Raw genomic sequence first — 13,650 nt, 5'->3', positions numbered from 1 at the left:
TCAATGGGAGAAGAGAATTCTTTTTATAGTCATTCTTGCTGGAAGGCATCTTTGCTATAAAACAAGTGTTTCAAGAGTGTTTTGGAAAGAACCCATGATGGAGTTGAGATCCACTGTCATCTGTTCCTTCCCATGGGAAGTGGTTTGGATTAAAAGACCCCATGAGTACTATCTATTGTTCTGAAGCAAAGTGTATGAGGCTCTGGGTAGCCCAATCCAGAAAATAGGCTATATGGCTGCAACAAGGGAAAACATGTAAGATGTATTCAACTTCCCATTAAAAATTCATCTTCATTTAGAAATCAAGTTGTTTGATATTTAAACACTTCTATTAAAGAATAGGGAGAAATTTACTCCTAAGCGATTCAAATAAGGTAATAATATTATGGATAATTAGTATTGATTTAGTACTTACTCTGGCCCAGAAATGGTTCTAAAAGCATTAACTTATAATCATCACAACAGCCCTAAAAAGTATATTCTAATTTGATCACCATTTTACAGAGGAAGAAACAGAGGCACAGAGTTAATAAATAACTAAGGAAGTTATGCTTGGTTGACACCATTTATTCAGACTTTCTGCCATTGAGAAAGTTATAAAAAAGGTCAGACTAGCTCCACCCTACTCACAGCCCATAGTTACTCTCCCAGGCTTTGCTGTGGGCATCCCCTGCACCCAGCTCATGGCTTCAGGATTATTTGAACAGTGGAAGAATCCTACCTACTGTACCAGGCCATAAGTGGCTTGGGCTGAATATTGCTTAGTATTATATTCAATAAGGAAAAGGAAATTTAAAAAGAGTGTCAAATCTTTTTGGCTTGTTTCTGTCTCTTAGCATCCTTTACAAACCTAAATTTGAAAAGATTAGATTTATCTAATCTAATCTTCCTTTAGATTAGAGAATTATCTAATCCCCACATGGGCCTACTTGAATGGTATTAAAAGGCAAAGAGATGAGAATCTCAAGACTACAACAGGCGTAAAAGAATCAGAGTTATTTTCCTGTCTTTTTCTCTATCCAAGAAACACTTGATTGTAATATGTGCAGTTTTCAGATCTTGGTTGAAGATGTTTTCTTTTCAAACATCTGAAACTTCTCAGACCATCTTCCCTCACCTCTCCTAACCTTGTCTTCAAGACACCCAGACCATAGCCACGCCCATGGGATAACTCTCAAAAGAATATGTTTTCACCATTTAATAATCTTCCTAATAGCGTCATGATACGCCGGAGATTCTCAATCCTAATTGACTGACATCTTTGATCTGCTGAATGAACAGGTCTGCTCTAATGTATACATATGCAGGAAACAACAAAGAAACCCTTCTCGCAGGAATGTCAAAATCACTGTTTTCTTAATCTTCTCTTGGGAAGGTGCATATAAGAACAATAAACAAAGTCACAGTTCACTACTCCCATTCATTTCCCAAGAGAAAGGGGAAAATCTTAGTGTTTAGTGGTAAACACTTCAGGCCCATAGGGGATGATAAATTAAAAATTTTCTAAAAGAGAAGATATCTCTGATTTGTTGGGGTTTTAAGACAGTTGAATGTGTGATCACAAGACAGCCCCATTATTCAAACACTGACTAAAAAGCCTTAGGTGACATTGAACAAGAAGGCTCATATCTCAGTATTCAAGAATTAGAGAGAAGGACTTCCTTTAACCACAAAAGAAAACAGTAGTCACAGGATTCTGGAAAGAAAGAACATTAAGGACACCTTCCAACTTCCCACTGCATGTATTTTTCCCTTCCACAGTATCCTTGGCAGCCTTCCTTGCTGTTGTCCAGAAGCTAAGAAGAAAGAAACTATCTAATTCAACATTATAAATAAATGCATATCTCCCAAGTGACTATTAATTTCAGGCGGTCTTCGGGTGGTTTCCCTTGTGAGTTGCTGAATAGGCTGCGATCTTCTCAAGGTACCAATTGGAAAATGGAAGATGTCTATCCCTCTCTGCCTTCACATCAAGCTCTGAGAGACCTCACACGTGTACAAGAGGCCCACTTTTCAATTTGAAAGTTGTTACAAGTGACATAAGTAGTATTTCCAATCCAAAATGACAATCTGAATCAATGCATTTAACACTGTCCCTTCGTAATTCCCAGATGAAATGATCTTTGGAACAGAAGAGGACAAACACAATGCATTAGTGTGACACAGAACAGAGAAGAGTGAGCCTTGAAACACTATCATTTTGTGGAGAGTGGAACCAAATTTGAATCCTGTCACCACCTTTAGAAGGGGACAGGTGCTGAAGTTTTCAAGGAGGGGAAGGTGGCCAAAGGTATGCTCAAGGCTTATTCAGAGCACAGAAAGGCATGAGAATGGAGCAAAAGTGCTACAAGGTTTGCTCTTGATGTAGGCCACCACATCAGTTGGAGGGGTATAGCAGCTTTCTGGGCTTCAGTTGCCACAACAACCCCAGAAGGAATCCTTCTGCTAAATGTGACTGCCTGCACTTGGCCACTCTCTGTTTACCCCTCACACACCACAAGATTTCTAAGGTGTTTCAAATCAAGAAAATGTAAAATGTTTCCTATGCTAAGACTGAAAGACTTTAAGAGGAACACAGCAACTTGAACAGAACGTCTATCACTTCCTATGCTGGATGAGTATGAGCCTCCTCTGCAAGGAGGAGAACATGGAGAAAATTATCACATTTAGAAATAAAAGGACAAATCTGAAAAGTGCCATGCAAATTCGATAAACAAGATTTATCTGGATATATGCTAGCAAAGATTGAATGTCAAAGATATTCAATCTGGCTGATTAGCTCTCCAGGTAGGAGAAAAATGGGTGATAGCTCTCCAGGTAGAAAACAAAAGAAATAGACTATTTGTTCTCAGAAATCACAGATTTTTTTTGCAAACTTAAATGCAAAAGTGTCATTCAGTAGTAGGGCAGATAATAAATGTGTGTGATGGAAAATGATATAGCAGCAAAGATGAGTATGCTACAGCTACTCACTTCAGCATGAATGAATTGTACACATAGTATTGGGGAAAGGAGTAACATAAAATACAATGTAATTCTATATATGGAAAGATCGAACAGCCAAACTAAACAACATGTTGTTTAATGATAAACAACATGCCTAAGAGATAAAACAACAAGAAAAAAACTGAGGGTACATTACCTCAGAATTCAGGATAGTGGTTTTGAGTGGATGAAGTAAAAGATGTCCTTGAAAATAACTTCTGGGGTTGGTGAGGCTCTATTTCTTAGGCCACTAAGAAATGGGTTTTTGTTTTATTATTATTCTTTAAATCAAAGAAATACATGTTATACTCTATTCTGCATAATTATTTACATAAAAATTGTAAAAAATTATCACATAGTTGTTTCACATGAAAATTGTAAAAACTCAATTAGAAAATAAATAATAAGTAAATAAAAAATAACTTAAAAAATGTATATAATTCCATCAAAACATGAACCTATGGGATTGTCCTATTTATAGCCACACCCATCTTCTTCCCTCTATCACCTACCTTGTACCTAACCCATCGCAACCAATAGTTTATTCTCATGCTCACTTCAGCAGTACATATACTACAGAATATACCAGTTAATGCAGTAAAAAAATTATGCACGGGCAGCAGTAGCAATATTATGTGAAGTATATTTAAGAAAGTAATCTGACAAAACACCAAAAAGAGAAAGAGAGGAAGCTTATAATGAATGCATCTTATTTCTGAAAACAGAAGCAAAATTCCTGAGTGATTGTTTAAAAACAGAAAATTACACTAAGTAGAACTTCTGATCAAGATGGCACTGTATGTAATCATGGCTCACCTCCTCACACAACCACATGAAAATTACAACTAAACTATAGAACAACCATCACTCAGAACCATCAGAAATGAAGTTGAATGGAAGACTGACACATAACAGAATTAAAGAAACCACATCCATCCAGACTGGGAGGGTTGGAGATGTGGACAAGCTGATCCAACATCCACATATGGTGGGTAAAAACTCAGGAGGAGTATCTTGGGAGCAAGCAGTCCCAGCCCCACACCAGGCTGTTCAGCTCAGGGTTCCAGGTGCAGGAAGAGAAGTCCCTGTAGCTTCTTACTGCAAAACCAACAGTTATTGAGTCCATGGAAGACACTCTTGGAGTCCCAAGAAGTTCCTCTTAAAGAAACTCACACATGGACTTACTCAGAATCATCCTCTCTGACATCCAGCACAGAGGTAACAGTTTGAAAGGCACCAGTGACACACACTGGGAGGAACTAATGTGTCTGGCAGCAAGGTGAGAGCTGGAGGACAGCTTTCTCCTTGACAGAAAGGCAGGCAGAACTCTTCCCCCACAGTGCCACAGAGACAGCAGGTGGGTGCCACATCAGAGACTCCATCAACCTGGCTAACACCATTTGCCCCACCCTGGAGATCTTCTGAGACTGTACTACTCAACTTATGGGCCCACCCAAGCTGTTAACAGTGACTTTTCCATATGAATAGGTGGTCTTGGTTCATGCTTCAAAACTTTCTAAATACTCTCAAAAAAGCAACAGCCTTAGTGAGCCCTCCACCCCCAAACCTCTTATTAAGTGGCCCCAGACTTATCACTAGCAGCAACCTGATTAGATTCACAGGTTGGCTTTGCCTGGGAATCATTAAGCCCAGGACAAGCAGCAGCCATTTCAGATTGCTTTATAACTCATGCAGGGTGGCCCTAAGCAGAACACAGTCTGAAGATAACTTTGGCCTGTACCAACTGGGAAATCCCAGGGCCTGCATACCCAGTGGACAGCTACAGACCATGCTGGAGCACAACTACTACCCGACCCTTGCACAGCTGATCCTCCATGAAGGGCAGATGTTGGTTGGCAGTGGTCACAGCCAGTCCTTACAGCCAACTGGCCTAAGTAAATCCCTCCCACTGACCTGCCAACAGAAATAAAGGCCCAACTACAAGAGGAGGGTGTACTGAGCCCACGTGAAGAGTATATCTTGAGTACCCAGCTTAGGTCATAGGGAACGTTGTGCTGCTGGACCCCATAAGACACCTGCTTCATTAGGCCATGCTACCAAGACACAGAGTCATAGCAGCTCTACATAATACATAAAAACAAATGCAGGGACAATGCCAGAATAAGGAGACAAAGAAACATGGCCCAGGACTTCTGGCCAAGATGGAGGCATAGGTGGAAATACTGTACCTACTTGCACAACCAAATTTAATGACAATAAAGATTTAGAAACAAAAATACTACCAAAACAGACAGAAAATTGAACTGCACTGAAGTCTGACAACAACAAATCATTCATCCAGACTGGTAATAGGGGCAAAGTTGGCAGCCAGTGGAGAGGGTTCCTGACAAGAGGAGGTAGTGATTGGCGACCTGGGGAGGTGAGGGATGAAAACCCAGTAAGGCTCGCAAGGCAGCTGGATGACCACAGACACACATTTGTGCGCAGAGAAACCAGGCAGGTTTAAAAATGGTCAGTGAGACAGACCACACAAACCAGGGCCCCAGTGACTGGAAATAAAGCCTAAAAGCACTGATTAGAAAAACTTTCAGGGGTTGAGGTGCCAGGAGAGGCTCCTAACCTCACAGAAGAGTTCGTTGGGGAGACCCACAGGGTCCTAGAACAAACACAAGCCCACCCACCTGGAAACCAGCACCAGAAGGGCCCAAATTTTGTGGGGGAAGCGGCAGAGGGGACGGAAATCCAAGAGAGCAGAACAAACAGCATTACTCCCTCTGACTCCACCCCGTCACAACCCAGCGACTAGGCTTACCTGCCCCGGTGAACACCTAAGGTTTTGCCCCTCACACATAACAGGTGCGAACAGACCAAAATATTATGGCTCAAGAAGAAGAACTGCTTAAAGCCCCAGAGCCAAAACTTCTAGGCAACCAAGAGATAGCCAACCTATCAGATGCACAGCTCAAAATACAGGTGATCAGGATGCTCACTGAACTGGTTGATTTTAGTCACAAATTAGAGGAACAAATGAAGGCTACACTAACTGAAATGAGGCAAAATGCACAGGGAACCAATAGTGATGAAAACAAAACTGGGACTAAAATCAATGGAGTGTACCAGATGGAAGAAAGAAAGAACCAAACAGAAAAGAATAAAGAAACAAGAATTCAAAAAAATGAGAAGAGGCTTAGGAACCTTCAGGACATCTTTAAACATTCCAACATCCAAATTATGGGGGTACCAGAGGGAGAAGAGTAACAGCAACAAGTGAAAAACATTTGAACAAATAATAAAGGAAAACTTCCCCAGTCTGGAAAAGGAAATAGACTTCCAGGAAATCCAGGAAGCTCAGAGAGTCCCAAAGAAGGTGAGCCCAAGGAGAAACACACCAAGGCACATCATAATTACATTGCCCAAGATTAACATGAAGGAGAAAATTCTAGAAGCAGCAAGAGATAAGGGGACAGTCACCTACAGAAAAGTTCCCATTAGACTGTCAGCTGATTTCTCAAAAGAGACCTTACAGGCAAGAAGGGGCTGGAAAGAAGTGTTCCAAGTCATGAAAGCCAAGGACCTACATCCAAGGTTGCTCTCTCCAACAAAACTTTTATTTAGAATGGAAGGGCAGATAAAGTGCTTCTTAGATAAGGTCAAGTTCAAGGAGTTCATCATCACCAAGCCCTTATTATATGAAATGTTAAAGAGACTTATCTAAGAAAAAGAAGATAAAAAATATGAACAGTGAAAGGACAGCATACTCACAGTTATCAACAACCACACCTAAAACAAAAGCAAACTAAGCAAACAGCTGGATCAGGAGCGGAACCATAGAAACGGAGATCACAAGGAGTGTTAGCAACAAGGGAGTGGGAAGAAAAGAAGGGGGGAAAAGGTACAGAGAATAAGTAACATAGACAGTAGGTAGAAAATAGACAGGGGGGAGGGCAAGAATAATATGGGAAATGTAGAAGCTAAAGAACTTATGACACATGGACATGAACTAAAGGGGGGAATAGGGGGAGGGGTGTGCAGGGGGAGGGGAATGAAGGGGGGAAAATAGGACAACTGTAATGGCATAATCAATAAAGTATATATTTTAAAAATAGTGTCTTTAAAAAAAAGGAAAGAAAGAAACATGACCCAAATGAAAGAACAGATCCTAGAGGGGGTGGGGTGGGGCATATAAGACAGAAAACTGTACTTGAAGAAGAATTAAATTTAAAAAAAGGAAAGAAAGAACAGATCAAAACTCCAGAAAAAGAACTAAACAAAATGGAGAGAAGCCATCTATCAGATGCAGAGTTCAAAACACTGGTTATAAGGATACTCCAGAAACTGAGTGAGGACCTCAACAATATAAAAAAGATTCAGTCAGAAACAAAGGATACACTAATTGAAATAAAGAACAATTTACAGGGAAACAACAGTAGAGTGAATGAAGCTGAGATTCAAATCAATGATTTGGAATGTAAGTAAGCAAAAGTCAACCAATCAGAACAAGAAGAAAAAAATCCCCCCAAATGAAGATAGTGTAAGCAGCCTCTGGGAAAACTTCAGGTGTTCTAACATTTGCATGATAGGGGTGCCAGAAGGAGAAGAGAAAGAGCAAGGAATTGAAAATGTTTCAAAAAATAATGAAAGGAAAATTTCCTCATTTGGTAAAGGATATAGACACGCAAGTCCAGGAAGCACAAAGAGTGCCAAACAACATGGATGCAAAGAGGCTCACTCCAATACACAATATAATTATAATGTCAAAGGATTAAAAAAATAAAAAATAAAATAAAATGTCAAAGGTTAAAGATAAAGAGAGAATCTTAAAAGCAGCAAGAGAAAAACAGTTAGTTACCTACATGGGAGTTCCCATAAGACTGTCAGCTGATTTATTAAAAGAAACTTTGTAGGCTAGAAGGGATTGGCAATAAATATTCAAAGTCATGAAAAGCTGGGACCTACAGCCCAGGTTGCTCTACCCAGCAAAGCTGTTAACAGTGACTTTAGAATCAAAGGACAGATAAAGAGCTTCCCAGATGAAAAAAATAAAGGAGTTCATCATCACCAAACCACTATTATATGAAATGTGAAATGGACTTATTTAAGAAAAAGAATATCAAAACTATGAAGAATAAAATGACAATAAATCACATCTATCAACAATTGGATCTAAAAAACAAAGCAAGCAAAAAGAACAGAGACAGACTTGTGAATACAGAGAGGGTTTTGATGATTGCCAGATGGGAGGGGGTGTGGGTGAGTGGGTGAAGAGGTGAGGTTATTAAGGAGTACAAATATGTGGTTACAGAACAACTATGGAGATGTAAAGTGAAGTATAGAAAATGGAGTAGCCAAGAACTTATAAATAGACCCATGGACATGAACAATGGTTTGAGAATTGCCTGAGAGAATGAGGGGTACTGGGTGGAGGGGGCAAATGGGGAAAAACTGGGACAACTGTAATAGCATAATCAATAAATTAGAATTAAAAAAAGAAAATTACACTAAAAGGTGTATTACTTAGGCTTACCAGGTATTGTTAGGTATTGTTAGAGTTTATAATAAAAATATGTACATGGCTCAAACATTATAAAATCTTTTATTACAATTTATTAATTCAGATAAAAGCCCCATGATAATATTAATAGATGCTCAAAAGTCATTTGACCAAATTCAACACATTTTGCTGATATTAATTAAAAATCAAAACATCTGTGACCTATAAAACTGTGCCTCTTTCACAGAATAAAAAATATTTACTTCATACATAAAAGTCAAACAACAGAAGTATTCCCATTAAAATCTGATATAATATAAAGATAAAGATGTTGACTATCATAACCATTATTCAAAATTATTAGGAAGTTTTAGGCAAGTGTAATAAGGTGGGGAAAATTAGAAAGTATACATATAGGAAAAAATACAAACAAAATTTTTGCATGATACAATTACCTGCAAATCAAGGAAATTAAGTGAAAATAAAGTACTTACTAGAGAGTTCTTATAATGTGTGCAGTTGCAAAATTAATATACAAAGCTTAAGAGTAGTGATCATAAATTAAATGCCTTCAGGTGGTAAAAAAAAATGAATGAAGAAGACTGGTAAGGACATTATGTGACTATAGGAAGCAACAGTTTCCAAGCTCCTGAACATTTTTGTCAAGAGGGCAAGTCAGACCAGAGTTGCTAGATACTCTGGGGTTTTTTTTCCCCAAGAGAATTTGTAAAGACAGATTTTTGTATAAAACTTCCTGATTTTTATTTGTAGATAACTTGTTGCAGACTCTGTCCAGCAGATTCTACCTGTTGTGGTTGACAATGAGAATCAATGCACAGGCAACAATCCTGTGTGGAAAAACGAACAGGCACAATTACTCTCTCAAAGGGAGAGTGCCTAGGTGCCTCGGCCACTCCCTCAAGAGGGGAGCACCTTGACCCTTGCCTAGACAGGCTTTTATTGTTTTCCTGGGGTCTTACATCATAGAAAGATTTATTATCTATCACATAGAATATTATTGTCTACATTCTACGTACAATCAAGGAAATAAAAATAACATGCAAAGGGGAATGGCGATAAGCTCATTAGCTCTGTCCTTGGGAGAACTCATACAGGCTTTGGATATTACCTTGAAGATAGACAATACACATTTGTTGTTTTAGACCAGGGTGATAAAGTTTTAGCAAGAGCAAGCCACAACAATCCTTATGCATTTTCTAGGCCTGACTCCCATGGGAAAACTCGTTTTGAAGATCTGGCTCCTGCCCACCACTTCGCTTCTGTAGGTTTTCCATACAGAGCTGAGTCACATTTGCCAGGCCAAGACAAACCGGTCTCCTACAATTCCCCACCCCCACCCTTTTTTTGCTGTTGTTAAGCCTGTTGTGGTGACACATCCCACAAGACTTGCTACTTGCTGGTCTCTTTTGCGACCCTGGGCAAATAATTTGTAAATGCATCGTAATATATAAAACATTATTAAAATCAGTAAACAACCAGCAGCTCCAGTGACCCACAATCTCAGGTTGAGACCATCAAACCAGTGTTTTGGGTTTAATGAGCCAAGATTATCACTAAGGGTTTGAAGAATCTCCTGTTTAGTTAGGCGTAGAATGTCCTGTAACTGTTGCTGTAACTCCAGTTGCAATTTATTGATTTGTCCCTTTAAATTAGTAGAAAAACCTCCTCTTAGGTGATGTTGAGTATCACTCCAGGAATATTGGCTGGAGTTCCATTGTAGTGGGGTGACACATAGTTTGGAGAAACCAGGAACACAGGTCAGCTGCTGAAGGATCACTAGTGCATCCTGGCATTCACCGATCCAGTTGAGTGCTGATTCAACTGCAGAAAGTCGGGTCAGGATTTCTTGATCAATCTGGGCCTGTTAAAGCATTTCTAAAGTGGAATTGGTTAAGAGAACATCAACAGTATAAGCAGTTTGAACTGACCCAATGAGGGCAGCAGTTGCCATGGCTGCTGTAGCTGCAACAACTATAGCAAAAACAATAAATGCAATCAAAGTGCCAACAAACCATTGGACTCTTAAAGAGGCCAGTGCATTGTTAAGCACTGTTATGCCATGGGGATCTTCCCATTCTCTGGTTACATTAACTGACACCCATATTTGAGTTTGTGTTCTAACTATATAAACTGTAGTGAGGCTTAACTGAGTAATACTGAGATGAGTAAGACAGCTGGCATATATGGAGCCTGCAGGAACAGGCAAAGAATAAATTTTTGCTGATTCATTATAAGACTTGAGTTGTCCCTGGAATTGCCAAAAACAAGTAAGGATGAGAGGTACAAACTGTGACCCAATCTTGTTTTAAAGGGCCATCCTGATAGGGGCTTAAAAATTTTTTTTATACAGGCGTTTTCTAATAATAAAAGGTAAGCCCATTTTCCATGAGTTGTAATGCCAAGGGCTAGTGTGGTTGGGAGAAACAATTCTGATTATGGGTGCCCCAGTACTGGGCCCCTCCCACCACATATTAGTATATGGGATTTCAGGCAAAGCTGAAACTGTTATTTTGTCAAACTTAGCCAATACTTTCCAAATAGCTCCCCAATTCTCTACTATAAACGGACTTTGGGGGAGAAAAGCAATCGTAGCATTCGGTCCTCTGCACAAAGACCAAGAGACTGAGTCTCTGTGGCTTATGTCTAAAGTACAAGGTGGAACCGGAGAGGGATTGAGAGTATGATAAATCCTCTCCTGGGTATGCAAATAATGAAGGAGATTATGGTTAATTATGGTTACTATGGAAAATTGATAGTAATTACTGTATTACTAGTCTTTGGCAAAAATTATCTGAGCTAAACATTTCCCCAAGCTAGATATGAACATGGGCCTCCAATGTGCAACTTTTGATCAGTACCTTCTAGTATCACCAATCTGCAAATATGATGGGGGAAATGTGAAATGTGACAAAAGTTGATTAATCTTTAAGTAACTAACTATTTGGAATAAAATTAAATTTCTACCTTTTTAAAAATATATATTTTATTGATTATATCATTATAGCTGTTGTTCTATTCCCCCTCTTCATTCTTCTCCACCCTGCACACCCCCTCCCCCACCATTCCCCGCCTTTAGTTTATGACCACGTGTCTCAATTTCTTTAGATTCTATATTTCCCCTACTATTCTTGCCCTCCCCCCTATCTATTTTCTACCTACTGTATATGCTATTTTCTGTACTTTCTCCCCCCTTCTCCTCCTCCCACTCCCCTGTTGCTAACCCTCCATGTGTTCTTCATTTCTATGGTTCTGCTCCTGATCTAGCTGTCCTCTTGGTTTGCTTTTGTTTTAGGTGTGGTTGTTAGTAACTGTGAGTTTGCTGTCCTTTCACTGTTCATACTTTTTGTGTTCTTTTTCTTAGATAAGTCTCTTTAACATTTCATATAATAAGGGCTTGGTGATGATGAACTTCTTGAACTTGACCTTATCTGAGAAGCACTTTATCTGTCCTTCCATTCTAAATGAAACTTTGCTGGATAAAGCAATCTTGACTGTAGGTCTTTGGATTTCATGACTTGGAATACTTCTTTCCAGTCCCTTCTTGCCTGTAAGGTCTCTTTTGAGAAATCCGCTGACAGTCTGATGGGTACTCCTTTGTAGGTGACTGTCCCCTTATCTCTTGCTGCTTCTAGGATTCTTTCATTTTAGTCTTGGCTAATGTAATTATGATGTGCCTTGGTGTGTTCCTTCTTGGGTCCAACTTCTTTGGGGCTCTCTGAGCTTCCTGGATTTCCTGGAAGTCTATTTCCTTTGCCAGACTGGGGAAGTTCTCCTTTATTATTTGTTCAAATACATTTTCCACTCGTGGCTGTTTCTTTTCCCCTTCTGGTACCCCTATAATCCGGATGTTGGAACGTTTAAATATGTCCGGGAGGTTCCTCAGCCTCTCCTCATTTTTTTGAATTCTTGTTTCTTTATTCTTTTCTGGTTGGATGTTTCATTCTTTCTTCTGGTCTACTCCATTGATTTGAGTCCCAGTTTCCTTTCCATCAGTATTGGTTTCCTGTGCATCTCCCTTCATTTCAATTAGTTTAGCCTTCATATGTTCCTCTAATTTGTGACTATAATCAACCAGTTCTGTGAGCATCCTGATCACCAGTGTTTTGAACTGTGCATCTGAGAGGTTCGCTATTTCTCAGTCACTTAGAGTTATCGGCTCTGGGGCTTTGAGTTCTTCTTGAGCCATATTTTGGACTGTTCATGCCTGTTATGTATGAGGAGCTGGGCCCTAGGTTTTCACCAGGACGGGGCAACTCAGTCACTGGGTTGTGACCCTAGATATGGGGGCGAGGTCAAAGGAAATCAATGGCCATCCCCTCTGCCTCCTCCCACTGCCGGGATGCGTGGTCCATCTCACTGCTCACTCCTTTGCTGGGTTTATCTGTGCACGTGAATGTGCAACTGCGCTCAGCCTGCCCCGAACCCTCTCTGGGTCCGTGATGCTACCCTGGTTGCCTGCGTGCCTGGGTCGCCTGGGTTGGGGGATCCTTCCTGCCCGACCATTCTCCGCTGCTGGCTCCACCCCTCTTACTGGTCTGGTTGAACGGTTCAGTTCGTTGTTGTCGGACTTCCATATAGTTCAGTTTTCTGTTCTTTGGCTGCATCTTTGTTTACTAAACCTCTCTTGTATTCAAACTGGGTTGTGAGAGAAGGCACAGTGCTTCCACCTATGCCTCCATCTTGGCGGAAGTCCAAATTTCTACCTTTTATAGCACACCAAATAAAGACCACTGGATAAAGATTTAAATGTAAAAAATGTAAATAAACAAGCAGTAAGGAGAGAGAGAGAGAGAGAGAGAGAGAGATGTAGTATTGCTCTACACATGTCATGTTGGCCTGGGTAATACTTCCTACAAATAACAACAAATACATAAATTATAAAAGGAAAAACTAAAATTAACTAAATATCCTTTATAAGTATTTAAGGTCAAAAATAAAAGGCCAGTGGTAAAGTAGGAAAATATTTAAAACATTTAGGATAAATATCCCTTATATTGAGAGACTGCTCTTATAAATCAACAACAAGCATCTCCAGAAAATATCAAACACAGAATGTGAAAAAATAAGTCACAAAATAAGAAATGACAATAGCCAGTGAATAAATGATGAATATTCAACTTCACCAGTGATCAAAGAAATACAAATTAAACCAATGACACAATGCCATTTTTTCCTATTGACTTTATGGAAAT

The 13,650-nt window shown here is 39.6% G+C and overlaps 1 long non-coding RNA gene across 1 annotated transcript; it reads right to left on the bottom strand.

The window, feature by feature from the left end:
- Positions 1 to 9,152: 9,152 nt before the first annotated feature.
- Positions 9,153 to 13,241, bottom strand: LOC118996401 (uncharacterized). The gene is made up of 3 exons (XR_005068481.1): positions 13,162 to 13,241; positions 11,230 to 11,422; positions 9,153 to 9,212 (listed from the first exon to the last, which is right to left on the bottom strand). It is a non-coding gene; the product is annotated as an uncharacterized LOC118996401 (long non-coding RNA).
- Between the last annotated feature and the right edge of the window lie 409 nt (positions 13,242 to 13,650).

Source organism: Sturnira hondurensis, unplaced genomic scaffold (genome assembly GCF_014824575.4).
Source record: "Sturnira hondurensis isolate 20B ecotype Veracruz unplaced genomic scaffold, ASM1482457v3 Scaffold0011299, whole genome shotgun sequence".
NCBI lineage: Eukaryota > Metazoa > Chordata > Mammalia > Chiroptera > Phyllostomidae > Sturnira > Sturnira hondurensis.
Note: the sequence above shows the minus strand (reverse complement) of the source record. Positions and strands in the feature narration are given on the sequence as shown.